The following is a 26,968-nucleotide window of genomic DNA, read 5'->3' on the forward strand; positions in this document are numbered from 1 at the left end:
CGAGAGGTCGTGGATTCGATTCCCAGGTCATTCGTGTCAATGAAAGTTTTTTTTTTCTAATTATTCGTTGCCATCCGTTAGTGTGCATTTTGCCAATGCCATATCCGTGATCAAAATACGTCAGTGAAGTGTTGGTGGACCCCGCCATAAAAGACTTCGTGTTAACGTGGCATTCCTCCAGAATGCGTTTTCTGTGTAGCGTCGCCCTCTACCTTAGACCACATTCTCTTTGGCTGCCCTGCCGATGCTCCCCCGCAGAGGCAGCCCGCCATGGGAGCAATGGGAGGTGCGTCGCAGGATCTGGACGCACAGCTTCGCAGTGGGAACCGGGGTGCCCTGGCCCTGCGTGGTCTGGACACATAGACGCAATGGGATGGCCGTGCGGGGGAAAACTCACTCACCCAGTAAAGTTCTTCCTTCCTTCCTTCCTTCCTTCCTTCCTTCCTTCCTTCCTTCCTTCCTTCCTTCCTTCCTTCGTGTTAAAACAATTATAGGGACCTTGCCCTATCCGGAAAATGAGGCGCGCGATGCTTGGCATCTGCGTGGCTGACGTTCTTTCTTTCTTTCTTTCTTTCTTTCTTTCTTTCTTTCTTTCTTTCTTTCTTTCTTTCTTTCTTTCTTTCTTTCTTTCTTTCTTTCTTTCTTTCTTTCTTTCTTTCTTTCTTTCTTTCTTTCTTTCTTTCTTTTCTTCGCATTGCGCAATGCTCCCACCTAAATGTTTCCTCCATGCCGGGAATCGGACCGTCATCCACATGCTTAGCAGCGCAACACTTCAGCTGGTACAGGCAACACCGACGGTCATGCGTTCCTATCCAGGCAACAATGAAGTGTGGCAACGTGAAATTACAACTAACCCCAAATCCTTGGTAAAAGATCATCTTGCCGTATCAGAAACGGCTGATTTATTTATTTATTTATTTATTTATTTATTTATTTATTTATTTATTTATTTATTTATTTATTTATTTATAGAATACTGCGGACAAAAAGTCCAAGCAGGGTTAGCATACATGATACACACTAAATAACAGAATGAAACAAAATTGCAAAGCGTCTTTTACACAATTTTTTTGGACATAAGACGGAGGGTTACGACTTAAAAAAAAAAGAGCGATTGGACAACTTGGTCATAATACAATTCTAAGGAAGTCATGGAAGAAGCGTATTTACACAAATGGTCAAGGGCAATGGGGAAATTCTTCGGTTAGTTTATTCCAGTCAGCTATTGTTTGTGGGAAAAAGGAGTACCGAAAAGTGTCAGTCCTTGCGAAGATTGGCGTTAGGGAATGAGGATAGTGGTGCCGAGTGGGTCTGCTTAACAAGGGGGATACGTATGCTGTGGTGTCTAAGGATAGCCTGTGGTTTACTATGTCTGAAAGAAACTGTAGCAGACTTTTTTTTTTCTTCGAACTTGCAATAGTTCTATACCATTTGCCATTAGTAATGCAGTAGGGGAGTCGGTTGACATAAATTTACTATAAATAAATCGTACTGCTTTTCTTTGAATTCTTTCTAGGTTTTCAACGTTAATTTTTGTGTGGGGATCCCAAACTACGGAGGCGTACTCAAGTTTTGGCCTAATTAGGGAAAAGTAGGAGAGGAGTTTAACACAAGGCGGGCAGTCTTGAGCTTGTGGCGGAGAAGACATAATTTACGGAAAGCGGCAGAGCAGATGTTATTTATGCGCAAATTCCAGGATAAGGTACTTGTTAACGTTAGGCCTAAGTATTTATAGGAGGCTACTTTAAGTAAAGGTGCTTCAGCTAAATTGTATGTGTACTCTAATGGGACCTCTTTGCGCGTTATGGGGAGATACACACATTTATTTGCATTAAGAAGCATTCCCCATTGTTCCAACCATTTTGACACATTGCCTAAGTTATTATTAAGGTCACATTGGTCACTAATGCAGGTTACATCTCTAAAACAAAACACAATCGTCAGCAAATAGACGAATTTGTACCGGGGTGCTATTACATCGACAATGTCATTAATGTAGACCAGAAACAGAAGGAGGCCTAGTACGCTCCCCTGCGGAACGCCAGATGTCACCGGAAGTGCGTCTGCGACGACACGCCCCCTCACGTGTTTGTTGTTCCGCACTTGCATGCGTTCTCTGAATTATTGTGGTGAGAATTTAATTTTTGCTGTGCGCTGAGTTGTGAGCTCTGTTTCATCGTTGGTGAACGTGTTGAGTACAGTCTCTAACGGGGTATGGGACGATGCGGATAACATTTTAGGTCCAGCGCTCAACTGCCTCGGTATCCGCGGAAACGATGTGCTGTGCAAGGATGCAGTAGCAACACGCGTACGCCTGGCGACCCATGTCTTCTAGATAAGAAACGGGGGCAATGGTTCGGAATATTGTGATCGCTGGATTTTCGTGAATCAGTATTCCTGCAGCCCGGCTTCCTTCGTGAACACGCAGTGCCTACCATTATTCTTGTTATTGCTGAGCAGATCGCTAAGTTATCTGTCGCACTACAATTCGCATGACTGTAAACGTTACACTTAAGGTTAAATTATCGAAACGTAAGGCAAAACAATTCGGCCGATCCCGCCTTGTGAGAATCGGTTTCATGCGGAACACTCAGCAAGTACATTTATTCTGTATATTATGGCTTTGAGCCAAGCGTTACGAGGTCGATCGACATGTCTTTGTAAGCGTAGTGTGTGCACATCGTGGGCTAACCAGGCACATCGACAACACTGGCGTTTAAAGGGTAACTGATGGTGTGACGTAACGTAAGCACTCACGTTAGAGCACATAAGTCAGTATTATCGAAACGAAGTGCACTTCACGGTATAGCTTGCTGATTTATAGGAACAGAAATGTAATGTTGTTTAGACTGCCATAAAAGTGGAGCCAAGACTGGAACCACAGACGTTAACCTGATATGACGCCTGTATCGTAGGAGTACATATGCAGTGGTTATTGTTTTCTTATAAAATTAGATAGCCAGCACCACAACCACAATTGACGCTGCACCGACACTACGCCTGCATAGGCTGTTTTTCCAAAGCATTTTCTAGGCCTGGCGTGTCTCTGTGGTATAATATAGCTGACTGCCACGCAGAACGCTTGGGTTAGATTCCTGCTGGGATCCTAATTTTTTTTCTTTGCATTCGTCGGGTCAACGCCGCCGATGTCGGTTTTTCTTAACGCTCTCGCATTTCAATTATCAATGTCTGTTCTCGCCGTTCCTGGGTAGATATGAACTGTCAATCACCCGTGGCGCATACCCGGACACCGCTGCCCGTGGTAAACGTGTATGTGCCACACGTGTCTGGAGGAAAGGGTTTGACGATGTACGCGACATGATTTTGCGTTATTCATGTCATGACCCGACAGTCATATTCTTCAGATCCTCTTACCCTCCCATGCCAATTTTGGTCTGCACAAAGTTAAGGAGGCGATCACGAGAGGAACCAGATGTAGGCGACTTCATAGATAGATAGATAGATAGATAGATAGATAGATAGATAGATAGATAGATAGATAGATAGATAGATAGATAGATAGATAGATAGATAGATAGATAGATAGATAGATAGATAGATAGATAGATAGATAGATAGATAGATAGATAGATAGATAGATAGATAGATAGATAGATAGATAGATAGATAGATAGATAGATAGATAGATAGATAGATAGATTAAAACCTCGGTGATACGAATCTCACGGGACCACCTAAAATATTTGTATCATCCGAAATTCGTACCACCAGAAAGCATGGAAAATTAGCATGCGGCAAAAGAAAGCTGGCGTACATCCTCATTTATTGTTTTTCAGGGCCATGGCAACGTCAGGAAGAACCCTCAATGATTGTCAGTTAAGTTTTTAGATGTCGGCAATCATACCAGCACTGAGCACTCGTAAATATACGGCCCGTACGCGCGTATTTTATTAATGGACCAGGTGCGCTGTGACCCGCGACAGCAGTAGCGCCTTCCAAATTTTAGTATGATTTTTTGCATGACACCGGAGTACTGCAGCGAAAGTTACAAACGCAGCGCTTTGTCGCGATAGATCAAGGCCACAAAATTACAGAACCGCGGTCCTTTGTTAAGATTTTGTTATCGCGGTGGTGCTGGGGATGCCTTTTGGGAGATTTACGGCCGTGCCCGCAGTGCGACCTCAACGGTCGCGCATGTTGACGTTGTGAGGCCTGACTCTTTTGCCAAGACCGTCCTCGCCTTCTTTCGGTCCTCGTCCACATTCATAGGATGTCTGATGCACGAGGCAGGCACGTGTAAACACAGTGAAACGACAGCAGCCCGCGTCGACGCGTTGGAAAAAGAAAGCATAGCGTTAATGTCCTCTGTAATTTAAACGCGAAGGCACACGGATGCACATACGAGCCTCAAAGATTCCTGCACACAATCTCGGAGGCTGTGACGCGTCTCTGAAGGTTTATTCTGACCGTAAAAAAAAGTGTTTTTCTTACAATGTGATTCTGGCGATTTGGCGGTGTGGCGCGCATGCCCACGCTTGCGTTCCCGCGTTCGCACATGTTTGGCGCATCTTCCGCGATAGCGCGGACAGCACCTTTTCATACCTGGGCGGTAGTGTACGTTCGTATCAAACGTCGCCGGGTGAAAATCGGTTCGCAACAACCGTACTCCATTACATTGCAGGCCAATAGGTCTTGGTCGCGACCAATGAAAAATTCGTATCATCCCGAAATTCGCATGAGCTGTCGTATCACCGAGGTTTCACTGTAGATAGATAGTGACCAGTGAATAAAACAAAAATGTCATACTTTTGGCGTGACTAGTGGTTTCTTCTTGTTAGCACTGAAGCACACAAGCAATGTGCACTTTAAGGGACCTGCGTATGTGCGAAGCAAATAAGCAACGTTGAAAATGTGAGAGGTACGCTGCCGCTTGCTTTAATCCATCTGCGGAAGATTCCACGAACGCCGAAGAAAATTTCCAAAAGTTTTCTAGTAAAACCAAGGCGAATTAAACGGCAGTACACAACACACCACTGTCTGGTCATGAGTCGATATTAGTTTAGCTGGCGTTGACTTCAAGCCCACTCGTCAAGGACTCGCCTGCCCGCCTTAGCACGAGTCCTTTTTTGTCTTTTTTTCCGGGGTTTAACGTCCCAAATTAGCACGAGTCCTTAGCGATCAGGGGTCTAAGAAAACAATTTTTTAGATCAAATTTGCCGCGAGTGCTAACAAAATGGCCTCACTTGTTTACCGGACGTTGTGTCACATCCGCTTCATTTTTTGTTCCGCCGGAAGTGTTCCTCCCATTACACAGATAGCCCTAAGCCCCATGAGCAGCTGATGAGTTGAACGTATGGGCTTCTATGGAAGCTTTGCTACCAATTACATTCGCGCTAGACTGTGCGTGGACCAGACGGGACTCTGTCTGAACAACAGGCTCCGTGAGCACCGTCCAAACAACGGTGTCGGGGCGCCTCGGCATCTACGTACGGAGTGTAGGCCTGTCTTTGAGGTCTTCGCACGCCGCCCGGATCAAAGGGTGAGGGAAATCATCGAGGTGACGCATGCGTAAGCGTGCCATCGTTGCCGATAAGGAACCTTCGTTTCTGGCCCGACGCAGGGGCTGTCATTCTGCATGTGGCTGACGTAATACTCTTTTCCTAATGTGACACTTTTTCTGTTTATTTTTTCACACCCGTGTTTCTTTTCGCCTGTGTGTATTAAATGCGTGCACCTTTCGAAGAAATCATACAAGGTAAAAGTCACAGTTTCACCGCAAGGGCGAAGCAATGAATGGGATAGCAACAAATTGTAGTGTTATACGAAGTGAGGCTGGCAGCTAACTGTTTTGCGGCCGATCTCGCGTAACTACAAAACGCTGGTGTAAGAGAATACGGCTGGTCCAGGGAGAGATGCTCTGTCTGCATAGTCACTTCGCGTTGAGAGCCCAGCAAATAGAAAGGTATACGAGCCGCCCGCTGTAATGGCTGTCGAGATAGCGCGCGCGCCAGAGTGAGCAAACGCACCCTTAGATTCAAAGTTGCTGCTCGCGTGACACCCCCTCCCCCCTTTGGTGTTTTCATGTTCGTTAAAGACCGGCGGGGCGTTTCCTGTCTGTTTAGACGGCAGACCTCCCGAGCGGGGTGATGTTATCGCATGCAGCCTCCGAGCGATGGAAATGGGCCGGCTCATTTGATCTCTGCTTCGGCCGCGTTCGTCGCCCCCGCTCGCGCGCTTTACCCGCGGTAGAACATACTATGCGCGGGGGGATCTTATCAATTTGTACTTATACGGGACATGATGGCGAGGGCAACGGCGACGGCTCAAACCTGTGGAGACTCTCCATATAATTGCTATCGCAATAAAATAAAAAGCGCTGCAGTGCCTCTCGCCTGTCCTGTGTCTCGTGTTCGCGCTCAGCGCCATTATGAATGACTTGTTCCAACTTGCTCCACTTCCAACCTTGTTGAAGTGTGATCACACGGGCGTGGTCGATATCTCGACAGAGATCAGCGGCCGACTCGTACCATGTTCTGCGCGTTAAAGGCTCACTTTGGGTTGTAGCGATAGGCAGTGCGAAGGTCGCTCGAGCCGCCGTATTCCTTGAGCCAGCGTTTTGTAGAGTTGCGTCAGATCCGATTCTGAAGGAGTTAAGGGCTAGACTTCCTTGGCATAACACTGCAATTGTTGCTTTCGCATTCATTGCCTCAAAATTCGGGAGAAAGTGTGGTTACTTTTTCTCAAACGATTTATTTATTTTTCCTTATTCCACGACGCCAAAAAAAAGTTTTCAATTGCCTTACGGAGGACGGCGTAGGAGGTTGCTCAGATCTGGATTTATTTTAGTTAGTTCAATGCTCGACGCGGACCGTTTCCATTTGATCGACTTGACGTTTCTGCAATTTCTTTTCATAATAAAGCCACTAGTTGAGAAGGTAATTCACTGAATTTCTGTGAAACCCGCAGCACATATGCGTTTCACTTTTTGCGGCATTCCGAAAGGCTTATCCATTTGACGTTCGATCACAACAATGTATGCTGTCACATGTTTTTTTTTTTCAAGACTTTTCTCTTAACACGAAAGTGTTTTATGCCAGGGTCCACAAAGATTTCAGTGACCTATTTCCCTGATGGAAAGGACGTTGAAAAAATGCACACGATCAGATGGCAAATAAAATTTTAAAGAAGAAATTCCAGGAACAAGAGTCGAACCCACGACCTCTCGGTCCGCGACAACAGATGCCGGGCAAGCTATCCACTGCGCCACCGTCACAATCTCTGGAGGCTTTACAAACGCGCCTTTTAGATCTCACACTTTCCTCTCACAGTGCTCTTAGTGGGCGGGGTTGTTAGGGTAACTAGGTGGGCTTGTAGGCATTATGATATAAAACGTTTAGTGCAAATAAACTTCGTCGTGCGTCGTTTGTTTGCGCTCAAACTTTTATATCATAATGGGATGGTATCGCCGTCTGCGAGCGGTGAAGTGAAGTAATGCACCATGACCGTGGCCTCCAAGATTAGCTCCAGCAACGCGTCGTTGCTACGCGTCCGTCCGATTCGGCCGCGTTTCCAATAGGAGAAGTGCAATTTTGTCAATACCTAAAACACCGCGATGGTGGCGACCATAGGCCAAGCATCGGCCTCGCTCATAGCATCCGTCCTTATTAAAAATAGCTCTGCGACGCGCGCCTGCCTCACGCTCGCCACGAGAAAAATCACAGCATATCCACGGAGTGTTAGTGAATGATGATGAGTGGGCGAAGCTGCGGAGGTTCATCGGTAAACCGTGAATCTTCCGTGAATCTGCCCAGTACATCATCACCGACCTGAGATCGGGCGCGTTTATACTAAAGGTTTCGATGAGTTATGACGACTTGCAGCTCACTTTAATTTTACATGTACGTTGTGAATTTTCATTGTTTAGAAACCATTGCTTTAGAAAACATCTGGCGTCTTTCGTTAAGCAGCTGGCGTCTTTTCGTTTTGCTTCAGAAACATCTGGCGTTCTTGCGTTTTGCTTTTAGAAAACACTCTGGCGTCTTTCGTTGGTTTATTTCATCAATCAACGGCGTTTTGAACAAAATTTTTATTGTTTAATCACGCACAGGAGAAATCTCACCAGGCACTACCTTGGAGGTAAACAATGGCTGCTAATGGGAATGAGAGACAGAAGAAGTCGGCTTTTAGCTAACACACTTCTACTCTTACTAACGTTTCCTACTGGAACATGCCAATGGCTGCTAATGGGGAATGAGAGACAGAAGAATTCGGCTTTTAGTTAACGCGCACGCTGCGAATTTTTATTGTTCAACACGCACAGGAAAAATCTCCCACCGGCACCACCTTGGAGGTCAAGATCTGGTACTAGCGTTACGACTGGTTACGCACTACTACGACTACGAGTGACGAACGGGTGCCGCCTTAAGGAGCTTCGCCCCTAAAAATTACACATTTCCTGCTAAAGGGGACCATGAGGCGATGCAAAGCCCGGGCACTTGCACGATCGCGTTCCCTTGGCGTTTCGTTGGCATGCCACCGACCTCGCGTCGTGGAACGCGAAGAGGAGCGCTACGCGCGTGTTGTCTTCCCTCTAGCCCGGCCGTTAATTCTCACAGGGCGAGAGCGGGGAACGCGGTCGACAGGCGCTCGAGAGGGGGGCAGCGTAGGCGAGGAGAGGAGGGGAGGGGACGCGCATGCGCTGGCACTCATCGCGGCGTTGCGCAGGAGAGAATTTCGGATGTCTAGCCCGCCTTCAGAGGAGAGTGGAGAGGGGGAGGGGAGAGGGGGAGGGGGAGAGGGGAAGGGGAGCGGGAGAAATGAGAGAGGAGTAGTAGAGAGGAAAATTGGAGAGGGGAGGGGAGATGGTAAGTGGGGAGGGGTAAAGGGGAGGATGACAAGTGGAGAAGTGGAGTGGAGAGGAGGTGTGTGGAGAGGGGTATGCGCATGCGCAGTAAGGTGGTCACGCCGCACACCACCACTACCACCACCGGTTTGAAACCGCTATAAGATGCTTCGCATCTAAAATTGCGGCCGGCTAGAGGGGGAAACGGCGCGCGTTGCGTTTCCCTCTGTCTGGCCGTGGTGTTTCACGTCTTACTCTTTAACATACACGAAATGGCGACCTTAGCCCACGCTCTTCTGGCGGTCACCACCGCTTTGTCTGATTACGCTCTGACGCTAACTACTACAGCTACCACAAAGGTGTGGTATCGTTGGTCATTGACGTTAGTCGTCGGTATGGAGATGTGGCACCAAGTGTCAACTTGCGTGCATCCGCGTTTAAAGCGTGCTATAGTTTGCCAAACACCAATAGACATTGAGCAAGCTCTCTTATAGCAATGTACAGTAAACATTCAACTGCTTCTGTAAGGACACGTTTTCCTTTCGTGTTATGCCGATTGCTATGACAGAGGGATCAACCATGTTTTTATTTTATAGTGTGTACAGCGTGACAGAAATTCGTGCACACGATTATAGACGCTTCTTGCAACTATGTTTACGCTGTGACTCGTACCTAGTGGTCACACCCAAACTGCATGCTTAAAAAATAATCGAATTGCTGATGTTTCTGTGAAGAGTTGGTTTATCAAGGGAACTGGGCAGGCCGCCTGGGTGCACGCTCTGATTCTAGCGGCGAGAGAAGCCGCTAGATGCAACGTCGACCCGCTGCAGATTACGTTGGACAGCCAAGCCGGCCAGAATATAACGCAACTTCAGCTGCAATGTGGAATCGCCACGTGTTCTGTGCGCCGTCATAAGCAGATCTCCATCAAAGGGAGGCTTTCGAAGCGTCATGCACTGAGCGCGACGGCGCCTCTTACTGCGTGACCTTCCGTCTATGTCGGTGTCACAAAAGACATAAAAAGCTCAAGTGTTCGAAACACTGATGCAGCGCACCTGCTTCAATTATTTCCTGTAATCGAGCTATGTAACTCACAGAGCTCTGAGCTGCAAACATAGGTCTATAAGTACCAGCCTAAAAGTGTTGACAAGGTTAAGAGACTTACGTTTCTTTGGCACGTACAGCGGTACGTGATGTGTTGATTTTAACTTCGCATTTACGTCGTATGCCTTTGTTTGTTCAGCAACCGCTAGTAACTGGTGGTTACAAATGAACCTGGCAACACATGTGCAGATCGCCGCTTCGATCCGTACTCGCGCTTGTACTTGCCCACTGCTCTGACTGCAATAAATAAATGGTGAAATTGGCTATCGATCGCTTTGTGTCATCTACGACTGGGACGTTTTGTTGTATTATTGAGATCAGCTGTTTGTTCAGCCACGCCTGCTAAGACTTGTCCGAGCCTATGAGGTATGTATTTGTAAACAGTGCAAAGAGTGACGAATACATTGCTCTCGAAGCTTCAGGACGCAAATATAAAGCAAATGCAAGTTTAGATGTTGAACTTACAGGCCACGCAGCGCACGACGACACACGTGATCAATGCGAGGCAGGACAAACCGCTGCAATGGGTACCGCCATGTGTATTTTTCCGGCGCTGCCGTCTGCTCATTCCAACGCGAAGCAGGCGACGCGACGCGAATGAAGACATATTAGCAGCGCTGCACAAGGCCACACGTCAGAGACTCGAAGGCCACGGCGCCGGTGGCGCCATCTGACTCACTGCACAAACCAGCTGCAGAAAATCTTCTATATTTAGGGCTCGGAGGATATTTTCGCAGTTTATTTCTTGGCGAAAATCGCAGTTTACTTTTCGTAAAACCCAAATTCTCCGAAATACGGAGTTTAATTTTTCATTATTCTCAATACTCAAATATCTTAGATGAAATGATGTGAGCACAAAAGGATCAGAACACATGAAGCGTGTTTTAGACACCTGCAAGGTTTGAACGCCAAACACATACGCAAGAAAGCACTAATACTGAATACAAAACACTTAAGTTTGAGCGTATTACAATCTTAAAACTTGTAGTGCGCACGTATCTCACAGGGTACGGCCACTAGCGTGAGTTCGGACTTAGTGAGCCACAGGGCCGCGTTTGCCGTCGCCTCGCGTGAACTAGAGCGCCGCCACACACTTGCGTTCGGGCGCAACAAAGCCGAGCGCAGCGCGGCAAGTACACAGTACTGCTCTCGAGATCCGCAACACTTCATTGCCTGCGGCAACACCACAAACGCAGTATACGCCGCTCCCAAAGGCAGCGGGAGAAGCAAAACAGGCTTAACCACGCCAAGGCGGAATACAACACACAGGGTGCCGCTAGCACGTCGCCGCGGGCAAAAGGGCTCACGGCGACACGCGCTGAGGGAAACGGTCCCTCGCGACTACGCTGCGTACTATCACGATCAGTGACCACAGGGCCCGATCGCTCGAGCGACGGCAAACTCCGCTCGCGTGGCTTCGATAGGTACGGCTTCGGCGTAGTATGACCACGCGCGAACACCCCGCACCGCCTCGGCTATAGCGTTCGGAAGGGGACAACGTAAAGTAAGCGTTCACCACGAGCGCAATGCACCGTTGGAGAACTCCGTCCGAGCGAGGCCCAAGAACAAAGGATCCGACGGACGGGAAAGAAAATGATGTGCTTCCCCACGCTGTCCAGAGAGATTCTCCTTTCCCCGCCGCGCGAAACGTCTCGCGAGACGCGAGACTCGAGCGCGGCGCCACAGTCGAGAACCGGCGCCGGGATGAGGGAGGTTAACGTCACCCCCGCTCGCCCAGCGCCGTAGGACCCGCGGAGGAGGGGAGAGTCATGATAGGACATGTGGACAGCAGAAATAGGCGAAAAATCCGCGCAATGGCGACGGGCAAGCCTCAATCCCACAAGCTTTTTGTAGTAGACGCAAGCATTTTTTACGGGGTCCGTATATACGATATCGTCTGGCATGCCCCTATGCCTCCAGGGAAACGCATATCAAGATGTCGTTCCGCCCGCGATCCAGGGTACCCTACATACCACGGGTAAGCCAGGGGGGGGGGGGTGTCAACTTCTGCCCCCAAAACCTCTCAATTTTGCATGTCTACATATACACGCACACATACAAACGGGCGCAAGAACATGCATAAAGTCTGCTTGAACCCCTCGCCGCCGCCCCCGCCCCCCTTGAAAAAAAAATCACAGCATATCCACGGAGTGAATGATGAGGTGGGCGAAGCTGCGGAGGTTCATCGGTAAACCGGAATCTTCCGTGAATTCTGCCCAGTACATCATCACCGACGTGAGATCGGGCGCGTGTATACTAAAGGTTCGATGAGTTATGACGACTTGCAGCTCACTTTAATTTACATGTACGCTGCGAATTTCTTTTTTAGAAAACCATTGCTTTAGAAACATCTGGCGTCTTTCGTTAAGCAGCTGGCGTCTTTTCGTTTTGCTTTAGAAACATCTGGCGTTCTTCCGTTTGCTTTTACAAAACATCTGGCGTCTTTCGTTGGTTATTTCATCAATCAACGGCGTTTTGAACAAAATTTTTATGTTTAATCACGCAAGGAGAATCTCATCAGGCACTACCTTGGAGGTAAAGAATGGCTGCTAATGGGAATGAGAGACAGAAGAAGTCGGCTTTTAGCTACCGCTGCGAATTTTTTATTGTTCAACACGCACAGGAAAAATCTCCCACCGGCACCACCTTGGAGGTCAAAGCGTAAGACTGGTTACGCACTACGACTACGACTACGAGGGACGAAACGGGTGCCGCCTTAAGGAAGCTTCGCCCCTAAAAAAATGTCTGGCTACGCTACTGCTGCATAGTTGACTTCTGTCGCTCCGTGCGCGACAACCCGTTGTTAATGCGCTGTGGGTGTAGTCTACGAGATGCTGTTGACGGGAGGTAAAGTGTATATCGGCCTAAGTCAATTCAAAGACGGAACAAGGTCATATGACCGTTAGATTCGGAGGTTTATCGGATAAATCCTTATCGTCAAAAATTTTACGGCGAGGGTTTTTTCGGATTTATCCGAAATAATATAGACTATATTATGCTCTGTTTGTGTGACGCACACAGTGCTGCATCGCCTGCTCTCGCATTACGAGAGTTGGTGGCAACGCTACCAGCGTGGTCGGGCATGTTATGCGCAAGCAGCAGTTCGAAACGATCGGGATAGTAATACGTGTTTTAGGGCGTGTGTCAGGTTTCGGAATGGGCCAGGACCGCACTGGCACGCCACCGTAGCGCAGCCCTGAATGGAGCATATCTCTCATTCAGGGCTGCGCTGACTTGAAGAACAAACAAAAACTTTGCCGAGCAGAATGTAATGCCTGACGAAAGCGGCTGGATATTCTGCCCTTCGGTTCCTTTTTATGCGTTCGCATGCGTTGCAGCTGGTATTCGCGCTTGTTTGTTTCGTGCTTTTAACACGTCTTTCAACTTGTCAGTCCTTTGGGAGAAGCGTTATCATTTGACGGTCCAGGTTTATTTTCAAAGCGATTTTCGCGTTCTTATCGTGGGTACCTTCTTGCGATCTCTCGTTAATATGCCACTTTCTTTTGCTGTTGTAGCCCTGTTTACCCTTGCCGTCATCTTTTGTGTGTGGTCTTTTTCCCGAGAGAGTTGCTTGAGAAATCAATTTTTAAAGCAAATGGCACATTTATAAAACCTTAGCCAATCGATTGTTCGCGCGGCGGCTCGAACTCTGGGTGGTCTTTGTGGAATGAACGTTCGTCCGCTGAGTAGTCTCGATGTTCGGCGAAATGGCTCGGATATAGACACGCCTTTCCACGCGTTTCCTCTCTGCAGCGACGCTGCAGGTTGCCGCAATGTTTCCAAACAGTTTTCTTGAAGACTACGTGGCGGCCAAAATATGCGGTGTGTTTCTCTACCGTAATTTCGCCGGTACCCAAGGTTTTTTTTTTTTTTTTGTACTCAAACGGGGCACGGCAAGGAACCTTACTACCAGCCCGTGAGGTGCAGTTCTTTACGTGCCCCCGTCTTCATTTTTATTATTATTTTTTATTATAAAACCCACAAGGCCAAAGGCATTAAAAAGGGGAGTGGTTGGCAATAAACGATAGAAAAAAATCTGATATAACGTTTTAGTACAAAGGCTTCTGGTTATACAATTTAGCTAGAACTAACAAAGACATATAACGTGTTCACAGACAGTAATAAAAAATGCACTAAGGTTACAAAAGTATAGGTATCAAGTCCTGAATAATACAAGGCACTCACGTTCCGCACGCAAACTAAAAACAAAAAGGGAGAAGGATGATCGAAGACTGAAAGAATGTTTTTGTGTGACACGTTTCGAGGCCAACCTTGTAACGATATAATATAGTGGCTGAGAAATGGGTTCGTTTCCGAGCGTTGGCTGATGGTATAGTTCGTGAAAAAGAAGCAGACGTGCATATTACGACGAGAAGATAGCGACGTTAGTGTAAGATTGGATTTCATAGCAAGACACGCTTGCAGTTCGATTGTAGTTACACAAGATGAAGCAAGCCGAATTATTTTGCACGAGTTCTAATGAAGTAGTTAGTTTGTCTATAGTAGTATCCCTAACAAGGCATGCATATCCTTATTTCGATCGTACAAGGGTAGTATAAAGAAGCATTTTCAGAGATGAAGGGGCAGTTGAAAAGTTACGGCGTAGATAGCCAGGCATGCGGTTAGCATTCCTAATCACGTAGTCGGCATTGGTTTCTAAGATAAGTTACAAGTGATATGCACACCCTAGGTATTTATAAGAGTTGACAAATTCAAGGAAAGCATTACTAAGGTAATATCTGGGAATGCTGTTATAGTTAAACGGGCCATACACGCATGACTTTACATTTAGCGATGTTTAGTTCCCTTAACACGCCAGTTAGCGACGGCAGTTAAATCGGACTTAAGGTGGCTAATATCCTCTACGCTGGTTGTGTCACGAAAAATAACACAATCATCAGCAAATAAGTGAGAGAGAATAAGAACAGAAGAAAGGCAGCGAGTTTAACCATGGCTGAGCCCGGTAGGATATACTCTGCACGGGGGAAGGAAAGTTGGAGAGATCTCGTTACCTTTAGAGCATATTACACGCTACCATATCCAGCGCTCAAAAAAGGGTGTACGATCCTCACGGACTGAAACGCAACAATTTTTTTTCCAGTATAACCTAAGCTGGCAGTTTTAGAATAGGGTACGCAAAGCTTTGCGTTAGCGTTCGTCGCCACTGCGCAAGCATCGTACGCCACCCTCTTGGGTACCCACGTTAAGCTACGGAAATAGCGCATCGTACCAACGAGCGCTAACCCTGCCTACGCTATTTAAAGCGGTCTAGCAATTGCTCCCGATAACCGCGTCATATTGCTATGAATTTGGCCGCTAAAGATAATGTTGGCTCTGATGTAAATGAAGGGATTAAAAAAAGAAAGAAGATGGCACGGCACCGTCAGGGTACATATGCGCCTGTCCATTGAATGCCTACAAGCGGTCGCTTAAACCGTCGATTTTAAAACAGTACAATGCTGGCGTCGCTTTGCTGGCCTGTGTAGGGTAGCAAACCAGACGCGCGTCTGGTTAACCTCCCTGCCTTTCATTCATTTCCTTCCTCTTCCTGATGTAAAGTTCGGGTCAGCACTGCGCCGCTATAACACGAGCTGAAGAGGCTGGAAACGAAAGCATGTGCATTACTTTGCCCTAATTTTCGCCTTTCAATCCGTGAGTATTGTACGTGGCGACTGCTATGCGACCCGGCGCGCAGCTTAACAACGGAAGGGAAGGCCTGCGTGTAGCGAGGAAGATGTCACGTCAGCGCACCAAGCGTTCGCGGTCCTGTAGCGTACTTTATGTCATACCTTAATGTCCACTCTTCATGTGCAACCCAGAGCCTAACCCATCCCATCCCTTTTATGTACGTTTTCGGCGTTCGTGTGCCCTGGTGTATTCGTTGGGTGAAATTAGTGTCCGCACGCTGCCAAAGCCACGTAGAAAGCTGCGCGTGGTTGGGATCTGATCCGTCAGGTGCTGCCCCGATCTGATGAGTTTGAGACGTTATTGCTGTCTGTACTAATTTTGCTGATTACATGACTGCAATTTTAAGTTATGACATACGTTAATGTCCACTCTATCAGGTACAACCGCTAGCTTAGCCCTATCTATCTCTCTTATATTTTATTTTATCTTTATCAGGAATAATGTGAGTAGTCAGCGATAACTTCGCTAATGTGTGCATTTATATGCTTGTTGCTGCTGTGCACTCGAGCGTGAAGACTGTCGCAGTAAGAGAACGCTCGGGGAATCTTCCCTGGGCTTTGATTTTCCTACACTTCCGCAGGAACATTAAGCGAGAATCAATCTAGAAAGAAGAAAATTAATTCATGGAATTTATTCTTTGTCATTCATGTACCGTCTGCGCTGTGAATGCAAAGTTTGTTCGCGCTTGGCTATGAGTCTGTTTAAACGAGAGTCCCCGAGCCCTTTTGTAGTTCGCGCATGTTCCATTGTGTTTACACGGCCGCGAGAACAGTTCTCAGTGTTCCGCAGGGCAAGTACGTGCACCGAAACGCGGCAAGTGTGTATGCATGATCTGGTGCATAGTAAAGGGTATCGTTTTGTGAGCCCTCACTCGCCACGTAACCGATGAAATGCGCGAGCGAGTTTATCGCCACTGCTGATCTTGACGAATATTTTTCTCGCTCGCTCTCTTTTTTTAAGGGTTTTCGCGGAAGAGATGAGGCCTGACGCACTTCCGACACCGAACTTGCCAAAGCGCAAATTTGACAGGCATAAGCTACCTCGCAAGTACACGGGTGTCTTTGTATACATTTCGCCACAAGTTATAATTGCGCAAGTTTTGCGATTCCCGTGTCATTCCATTTTCTGTTCTGTTTAGGGGACAATTTAAGTACCGAAGTGTCAGACGGACATGACAGAAATATTTCTCTGCAGTGGGACCAGGACCGTACACAACTAAAGCTCGTCGCGTAACCTATAAACGACAGTCCCGAAGTTATACACCTAACCACAACGCGCAAGTGCATGAGAGCCTTTTTTTTTAACAACCGAGCCGCTAAAAGGTTATATTCACATGAGATTTAATACTTCTCATCTTTAGGACAACGCCAAGTGCGCTTCTGCAATGCGCTTGAACCACAGAGCGGCACCTACACCGATATGACTCTCGTGAACGCACGGTACGACGACCACACAGCACTCTCGACAAGTGCACTCACTGATCTTATTACAGTACATATACAGCCGATCAAGGCCAAATGCTTCTTTACATCGTGTTAGGCATACGCACGAGTGGTTAAAGTTGCACCAACGCAACGGAACAAACGCCTTTTGAGGCCCTGCATGACGTACGCGCACACGCAAAACACAACGCGGCTAGCAGACGACGCATGGAGCAATCCACACTAGGCGCGCTTCAACCAGCCGCCAGGCGGCGACTCCGCTCGATCTCGCGGCCAAATTAACCGCGCTATAGTTTTCAGAGTGTATAATTTGTCAGTCTAAACTATAGCACTGCGCGGGCCGTAATTCTCGGCCCGGGCCCGGCCCCACCTCGGCACTCATTCTAGTTTACTCGCCCGAACCCGGACCAGTGACTGAAACCGAGACCCGGGCCCGGCCCGACCGCAGATCGGGCCCGACAGGGGCCAGAGCCAATAATCTGGGTGGTGTTGCCCGCGTACATGTAATCGACAGTAAGGCATTTAAGCAGCAATATCTACGTATTCTTGGCGCATGCTACGGAAAAAGGGAAAGTGACAACCACCCGTCTGTAGCACGAAACCATAAGGAAATCCAGACGGATTTTCCAATCGCTAGCTTCCTGGTTAGCTCAATGGTAGAGCAACCGCCCCGCAAAGGCATTGGTCACGGGTTCGAGCCCCGGACCAGGAGGAATTTTAACTAAGAATCCTTACGGATTTCCTTGTGGCTTCGTGCTATACAAAGGGGTGGCTGTCAATTTCCCTTTCTTAACCCCCTCCGCCACCTGCGAGATTCCGCAGAACTGATATGCAAAAAGTATGGTCGACCTACGGTAATTTCTTGTAGAAAAGGGCCTCATTGAAGTAACAATTCTACGGACCTACTGGATAATGAACGGTTATTCGGCAGCGGTATACTGTACCTATTTTTTCTGCAAATACAATCGGAATCATCAAGAGCGTTGGTAGCAGATATTGTAGCAGGAAAAGTGATTTGCAGCACGAGTTCATCTTTAACAGGATGGGAGCGCAATGTAAACAGAGGTGACAGAGAGCAGAACGCTCTCTTGACATAGTTTTTATTGCGCCCTCCATTGAAGTTGAAAGCATGCCCTAACAACGTGCACACACCTGAATTTTGTAGCACGGTCTTCAGCACCTTCACACAGCAAGAGAAATAGAGGGAATTCATTACCTTTGCTGGGATACACTAACCTAGATAAAAATTATGGCGAACCGCGTGCACCACGTGTACTTTTCGAACTGCGTATATAAACAGCTCAAAGAAGGAAACTATTTGTCATTGCAGTCGTTCCATATGCCACAATACTGCTAGTATATACAGTCAATGCGTTTTTCGTGGCATTAGTTTACAGTCCATTTCTTCACATGTTATTGTGCGAAAAGTCAAGTTATCAAGAGATTCCAGCTGTAAGCACACCATGCGCTGTTGCATCAGATATCCCGCCGTGCTAAAGTTTCTTGAACTGCTTGTGCTAACCCCAGGGGTGCACAAAATCTGCCTTGCGAATTGCGAAAGCGTCGGCAGTCGGTCTTAGACTTCCACCACTGGAGCAACTTTCGGACGCCTCTGCGGTCCTCTGCAGAATGAGTATAGCTGTGCAGCTCATATCCCTTCATTTCTCTTCCCGAACTTAGTGCCACGCTACAATATTGCCACGCCCACTTTCGTCTTGTTTTGATGTATTCGGGTTTGACCGGCAGGGACGGTTATCAACGCTCGACGCTGTCCGCGAAGCAGTGTTCGAGAAGCTTCGCGACTGTAGTAGATCGTTTTGTTAAGATTGCGCCCCGCACGCGAAGTTCCAGCTTTGTCTAGAGATAACGCCGCCACCGGCGATATTGTTGGAAAGTTCGATAGCGTCTGTATAAAAGCCGATGCGCTTGACCGCTTGTCAGTTGATCGACGGTCGACGCTCTGTTTGCCACTATCAGTGTATTGCTTTCAGTTTCCCGGCCACAAGTTCGGCCAAATAAACGTTTCATCTCTGACGTGCTGACTGCTGCCTTCGTCGACGTCACGACCACGTGACAATATAATCTATAAAACTCCTCTTACAGGTTTCAACAGTGTGTGTTATGCACGGTTTGTACTGTGCTCTTTCTTTAACACGAAAGTGTTTTATGCCGGGGTCCACCACGGCTCCACTGACGTATTTCCGTCACGGATATGACGTTGTAAAATATAAAAACTAACCGATGGCAAAGAAAAAAATTTACAGTGCTTAGCGGCTATGCCAAAACATACGTAGCGTTAGCAAAGGTTCAGCTGATTATCTTAGCTTTCCAGATGTCTACGATTATTAGCCTTCTTCTGTTCATTCTTCGTACGCTGAACCGCTAATTGCCAGGCAACTACTTCGGGATCCGATGAGATAAGCTTCTCGGCTCTTCTGCGCCGTCGAGCAGCATTTGCGCTCTCCTTCTCCATGGCGTACCACCTGCAAACGCCAGTCAGAGGCGCTATCAAGCGGCCCCGGCGCAGTGTCAGACGGCGACTGCACCAACGTTACTGACTGCACAGCGAAGGCGAATAGCTGCGCGCGCGCTGGCGCCACTGTGTCTACGACGTCACTCCTCTCGAATGCGGCGCAGACCAGCAGCGGCGAGTCGCGGGCGGAGGTGTCGGAGAGCGCGTGAGATGCCAGCTCCGGTGACCCAGCTGTGTGACATCACTGATCGCGCATGCGCAGCACGGCTCATAACGCTCCACGCGAAATCGGCTCGGCTAGGCAAGTGTAGCTAACGCTACAAAACTAGAAGAAAAAGCTCCGTCACCGGGAGTATAACTTACGACCCCTGGCTCCGAATCGCGCGGCGCGAAACCATTACCACAGACGGCACGCTCTTCGCCTTGCTAACGGCGAGCTATTATATACACCATTTGCCGGTGGCGGTACTCAGAGATCGCTGGTACATCAGCGGTTTTTCGTTATCACTAGCGAGATCGCGCGAAGAGCTCGAAGAGCGTAGAGTTACTGTATGCTACCTTTAGGTAGCATAGTTGCGCATAGGTCGGGCAAGCAACCACAGCTATGCGGCGAAGCCACTCTCCGTTTTGCAGGCGACATGCCTACCGCGTCGCCGATCGACATGTTGCCGTGTCGAAGGCCGGCGATTAACTTAACTGTCGATGTCTGGTGTCAACCCAATTCGCTGTAGCGGCGGCGTAGAGAAATATAAGAATTGGGCCAAGTGGCAGCTTCTCCGCAGTTCATGGTTGCTAGCGGCGTTTGGAAGACAGATGCGCAACTCTGCTACCTAAAGGTAGCATATACGGTAACTCTAGAAGAGGCGCGCTTTAAAGATCGACGCCTCACGCGTCGCGATGAGTGCGCGCGTCTACAGGGTGTGGTCGCTCGTGGTTTGTACGTCTTGGATCGCGGTGGTTTGTACGTCTTGTGCTATCACCGCAAGTTTGCGTTGAGAGCACGAAGGTCACTTCGCTCACTGCAGCGGCCGCTTTTGCGAAAGGAGCGCGCTGCTCAAACAAAAAAAATTACAACTGTGACAGTTCGCGCTCACCCTGTGCGTGTTCGTTCCGTGCGTTCTTTTGCTTGAGCAGCGTGGTGCAAGTTTCGAGCTGCTTGCCGTTCTTCGCGTGATATTACAATTTCTTGCTAGAGCATCATTCATTCGCCGTTGGGGCGAAAGAACGCCCAACAAACGCTCAACTACGTCTGTGAAGACGCGTTTCACTTTTGTGTTATACTGATTTCTATGACAGAGGGATTAGCCATGTTTTCATACATAATGGTGTAAGCCTTGCTAACGCTGTGTGGTAGAATGGTGACGATTGGATAACGCGGGTATAGGACTGGCAGGAGGTGGTTCAGAGATTTTGATCTATTTTCGGGTGGGTTGCAGTTTGGTGATAAAGGCGCGAGTACGCTGTCGACGCTTCCTCATTGGAGGCAGACGGTTCAAGGTAAAAGGTCATGTCAGCAGGAATTCGTGACTGTCTATTTTCAAACCAGATTTCGTCAAGGGAATATACTTTGCCCCATGCCTTTCCTAACTGACTATGCTATTCCTACATATTCCAACGCTGTTGCAGCAGTATCCGTAGCTGTCGCACCTTATACAGAAATACGACGAAAGGTCGTACGTTAACAATGTGGGCACAAACAGGCGTTGCATGCCATGTCGAGCACATGACCACCGGGAGCCGTGACGGAGCACGGAAAAAGAATATGCTCTATAGTGATTCTGTAACGACTGCGCGCAGACCTTTCTTTTTAATGGGCTGCGAGAACTTTCAAGAACGTTGCCCGCTTTGGAGCTCTGTGATTGCTCTTTTGATGACAAGGAGGTTGAAAAAAAAACTTCTGGAGTGGAGGCGGCGCGCCGCCGCTGAAGCCGACGACCGCCATATTGCTCCAGGCAGAAAACGTGTGGGTCGTCGCTTGAGCCCGCGCGGAAGTTCCATGGATGGCGAATTTCTCCACTCTTTTGGTGACAAGCGAGTGTTGTGGATGTATCATTTTTTGGACTGCGATCCACTCAATAACCACATTTACACTTTGTCGAAGATTGCCAAGCTCTACATAAAAATCGCAGTCCTGCGCGGAGCGCGCAGCACAGTCACAGCGAAAGCTGGAAGAGCGGCCTTTCTAGAGCCCGTTCTAAACTCTTTTGGGGAAACTAATATAAGCATAGAGTTTCCTACAATACTTACTAGAGGGAACTCTGGCGCTAGTGTCTATGGGAGCTGCAACGCATGACGCTTCAGCCAGCATGGGAATGATGGGTAGTACACAAATTTGTCTAAACTTCGTTCTTTCGGCTCCGTTTGGCTCCGCGTCGGCTGCATCCGCTTTGTCGCAAAACGAAGTTCAGCAAAAGTCAGCAGTTCCACTTCACCACTTTAACTTTTTTAGGCTCACCAAATCAAACCTGGTCACGAAGTTCACAACGGTCTATTCTTTTCCGAAACAAACGCCAAAACATAGCAATAAACAAAGCCACAAGTACGTTTGAAGCCGCAAGCACGAAGACTAGGCAAATTTGTGTACTACCCTCATTCCCATGGTAGCTGAACGATCGCAGCGCCAGAGTCCCCTCTAGTTAATTTCAGGAAACTCTATGAATATAAGTACACTTGCAAGGTACCCACTACGCCGCAAATCATAATTTTTGTGAAGTAGGGAAGCAATCACTATGCCATTATTCGTCTTTCTGCGGATAAGCGAGGTCCCCGCTACACATCTGTAAGGCATTGTGTGAAATTTTTTGATGCTGCCTGTGGCTGATGACCATGAAGAATTATGGCTGAGCCTTTTGTAATGGATTTGAGGCAATTAACGATCTGGTCACTCGTTGCGCAATTAGCGTTGTGTGACGCCTGGTCGTTATTTTACTCTTGTGACACGCTATATTGCACATTTAACACGATTCCTTGCCCGACGTGACGCCTGTAAGGTTGTTTTTGCAAAGGAGTATCAGTCACTAGCGTGGCTTTGTGGTAGAATACTCGACTGCCACGCAGAGGACCCGGAGTGAAATCCCATCTGAGCCTATTTATTTTTACTTATTTCATTTTTTCTTACTTCGCGCGATAGTAGTTACGGACACCGGCGGCGGCAGCGGACAACTACCCCACTGCTGTTGTGATCTGATAACAGCTTTCGCTGTAAAATCAGGCTTCACCACATTTCAAAAGAAATCACCGGAAAAAAATTCGGCAGATCCCACGCGTTTTGGGAATCTGTTTCAAGCGAAGCAGTCAGCGAGTACTTCTATGCTGTATTTTATGGCTTTGAGCCAAGCGTTACGAGGTGGATCAACGTGTTTCTGTAAGTTTAGTAGTTGTGTGCACATCTTGGGATTACCAGGCACGTCGATAACAGTGGTGTATAAAGGGTAACTTATGGTGTGACGTAACGTCAGCCCTCACGTTAGAGTACGTACGTCGGTATTATCGAAACTTAGTGCACTTCATGGCGCAGTCATGTGAATATCACCGCAACTTCAGTTAATCTATTCCTCCGGGGTCGAGCAATGCTTCAATATAGCTTGCTGAATCACAGCAATACAAATGTAATGTTTATCAGACTGCTTCAAAAGCGGAGCCACACTAGAACCACAGATGTTAATCTGATTGACGCCTGTATCGTACGAGTATCATATGTAGTGTTTATTGCTTTCTTCTAAAATGCAAAACGCGTGCATAGGCTGTTTTCCCAAACCAGTTTGTAGACCTTGCGTGGGTGTGTGGTGGTACAATACCTGATTGCCACCCAGAATGCTTGGGTTCGATTCCTGCTGGGATCCTAATTTTTATTCTTTCCATGCGTCGGGTCAACGCTGCCGATGTCGGTTTTTTTAACGCTCTCGAATTTACAGTACCGATGTCTGTTATCGCCGTTCCTGGGTAGATACAGACTGTAAATCACCTGTGGCGCATAACCATACACCGCGGCCAGTGGTAAACGGCTATGTGCCACACGTGTCTGGAGGAAAGGGTTTGACGACGTACGCGACAGGATTTTCCCGTTATTCATGCCATGGTCCGAGAGCCATATTCGTGGAATCCTCTTACCCTCCCATGCCGATTTTCGTCTACACAAGCTAAGGAGGCGATCATGAGAGCACCCAGCGTAGGCGGCTAGGTAGATAGATTCGTAGACAGAAACGCTGAATGTGCCAAAGGTTCGCTAAGAAATGCTTCGCATTTAAACTCCCAGAGCGGAGTAAGAACGCGGCTGACAAGGACTGTTATTTTTAAAAATTTGTAGACGAGCGTAAAGAAGAGCTGCAGCAAGCTAGTCCATTCATCTGCTTTCGTATCTCTTCTTTTGCTGTGTTTACTTTTTAAAGGCGCGTGTTATATCGTTAGTTTCGTGATTGTCTACATTATGCGTAACAAGACCTGCAGCAAACTGGTCAACTAGTCTGCTTTTATCTTTTCTTTTGCTGTGTTTGGTTTTTAAGGGCGCGTGTTTCATACGGTTAGTTTCGTGACTGCATTATGATGCATTTTGAAGTTATTTTGAATTTGTTGCTTTATCGATTCACGTATAAACCACATTGTATATGCTTCTTTTTTCTTTTGAAATTGTATCAAAGCCGGGGATGAATAAAATTTTATGTACCACTTATTAACTCCACCATGTGCTTCATTTCGGGAATGCTGGAGGCGAATTCGAGGTGTTATCAGGCACGCTTCAGCCCATGTATTATGGCGTAAAAAACTGTCTTCGTCAATCTTGCAGGACAAAATCAAATTCGGCCAAATAAGTGACACTAACTATCCAGTTCTCATATTGAAATGCCCCCGCGGAAGCTCACAATTACGCTGGCCGCGCTCAAGCTGCGCTCCCTCTTGCCTGGAGCAAGATGGCTGCCAACCGGTTTCCCAGGCTTCACCCGCTCGCGTGGGCGCGCATAGCGGACCTCCACTCCAGAACTTTTTTTTTTAAACCTCCTTGTTCGATGATAAGTTGTCGATATAAATTTATTATATTACATTGTTACTGTGATCCCAATAACATTTCGGGTGTAATATAATCGCGAATGCAATTAATAAAGCACAGAATACTCACATGTTAACTCTATGAGCGCCTGGTCTATTAAAGGGGTCATGAAGCACCTCTTGGGCTTGTTGAAAAAACCAACCTGCGGAAAGCTGACACGGCTATGAACTGCTCTGCAAATATTACAGTCGTGCGCGTCGCGTAAACCCCACAAGCGGAGCGCGAATTTGCCCTTTCCTCAGGCGCCCTCTTTTCAAACAGAGGCCGGTTCTCACTCTCGTCGGTGGCGGGGCGTTTGCATGCGTACGTCGCGGAGACATAGCATGCTTATTGGCCGATAGCCGGATGAGATGCGCTTCTTGCCACGGGGTGCCGCCACTTGCCCGCGCGCTTACTTCTCAGTCTGCTATTTTTACACGGTAGCCGCACTCGCGCATGCGAATCACAGCGGGAGAGCGATCGCGTTTCATGACGCGCGCTGACGTGACTTCTTACCCCCGTGCCATCCCTCCCTGTCTAGCTTCCAGTGCGCTCGTCGGCACGAGAAAAGAGAGAAAGCGCTGAGATTGTGCGCCAAACCCCCGTAACTCCGCTGATTCTTGACGGATTCGAGAAATTTTTGCGGCAATCGATTCGGGAGGCAGTAAACTCCGATACTAAGGTCATTAGATCATTACTTGGAAAAGTGGTTCATGACCCCTTTAAGGCGAAAGCCTTAGATGCCTCACTGAACGCGAAATTTCACCATCGGCGTCGGTGTCCCGTGTCGTCGTCGGCATCTCGCGTCCTGCGGCGTCAGGGCCGAGTGGTGCAAAAATCATCATCACGTGTGACGTCACCATATGACGTCATCATGACGTCACAGATTGCAAAAATTTGTGCACGGGCCGGGACGGGCCAGGCCCGGGTTGCCGGGTAGGCCCGAGCTCGTGCAGTGCTCTAGTCTAAACTAATTTATTGTTTCAGTTTAGTGTCCCTTTACCAAAGCACCTGGAACTCCTTCGTCTTGGACCGAGACTCGTTCTCGGGTTTCTGTATAGGCGGCGGCTTAACCCCATGACACTGGCTAAAGTTGCGCTATCTTTTCATATTGTAAGTTGCGTCACTTGCAGCCACGATGTCTCTGTTAAGTCAAGCGGTTGTAGCGAATGTTTTATCTTTGACATGCGAGTTCCGAGTCGTCTCTCCATGAGGAGTTGTGCGGGTCTGCACCATTTATGTCCCTAGAACTGCGGAAAAGCTGGCTGTGAATCATTCTGTTTGCCAAGCAGTTCTTTCACTGTGCGTAACTTCTCTTTTTTCACCGCCTCCATTTTGCCGAGGTCACAAGGGTGGAGACCTGGAAAACATGTCTGCCTTTTCCTACGGAAGAGATCCAAACGAAGAACCTCCCACGGGAGACCAGGTGAAGGCGGGGAAATAAGTGGCTGTACTGGCTGTACTGACTTTACGCGAGTATATGCCCATTGCTTACGTCTGCTGGTGGCGTGTCACAGTGATTGCGGTGGCAGTTTCGAAATGCCAGCCGTCAGCACGCTTAACGCGAATGCTCTGCAGCCTGGCCTGGACCAGTCTCGTGTGGACGCCAGCGCCGCGAAGTGTAGGTCGTTATGTTTGCGACAGCTGACGATCGCTGGAGCGCAGCTCGATTTGACTGGTTGACTTGTCTTTCGCTTGTCTGCCGAAGGGGAGAATGCCTTACTATCGTCAGTGGCCGCAATATGGACCAGCACATCGCGGCGCTGGCGTCAGTACAAGCCGGTCAAGGCCAGGCTGCGTTCGTGTTAAAGTAGTGCGTACCAGAACGTAAACCTGGGCGGGCTTGTAAGAATGCATCATACAGCATGTAGCGCAAAAAATACGTAGCGCTCGTCTCTTGTTTATGTTCCTGGCTTGTGTCGCCGTATTTTTTTGCGCTACCTGCTCTATGATGAAAGGAATGCCGACGGCGGTGCGTGCTATCTTCCCAAGCAAGGAAACCTCGGCGCGCAGCATCAGCCAGCGTTACCTTACTCGCAGGGCGGAAGACAGAGGCTAGCCACCGCCAACTACGCCGCCGTCGAGATGCTCATCAACTGGCGGCACGAGAACGACTAAGAGCATGTAGCCACTGCCGCGAAAGACCTCCTTGCTCCGCAAGCGAACCGTTTCTTTTACCACGAAAGTGTTTTATGCCGGGGTCCACCAAGGCTTCAGTGACGTAGTTCTGTCACGGATATGACGTTGATAAAGTGGACTCTAATGGATGAGAAGAAAAAAAAAAGCTATTAGAAAAGTGCCCTCGCCGTCAATCGAACCCATGACCTCACGGTCCGCGGCGATAAGCACCCGGCGCACTACCGACTAAACCACCGAGGCTTTTTTTTTTTTTTACTAAACCACCGAGGCTCATGCACGACACTTCACAAACGCGC

The 26,968-nt window shown here is 48.1% G+C and overlaps 1 protein-coding gene and 1 non-coding gene across 2 annotated transcripts in view; one reads left to right on the plus strand and one right to left on the minus strand.

The window, feature by feature from the left end:
• The window catches only part of LOC119397074 (uncharacterized), a 234,188-nt gene that overhangs the window by 116,611 nt on the left and 90,609 nt on the right, over nucleotides 1-26,968 (minus strand). The window lies entirely within an intron of this gene.
• Nucleotides 17,677-17,749, plus strand: Trnac-gca (transfer RNA cysteine (anticodon GCA)). Its single transcript has one exon. It is a non-coding gene; the product is annotated as a tRNA-Cys (tRNA).

The sequence above is a fragment of the Rhipicephalus sanguineus genome, chromosome 6 (genome assembly GCF_013339695.2).
Source record: "Rhipicephalus sanguineus isolate Rsan-2018 chromosome 6, BIME_Rsan_1.4, whole genome shotgun sequence".
Lineage (NCBI taxonomy): Eukaryota > Metazoa > Arthropoda > Arachnida > Ixodida > Ixodidae > Rhipicephalus > Rhipicephalus sanguineus.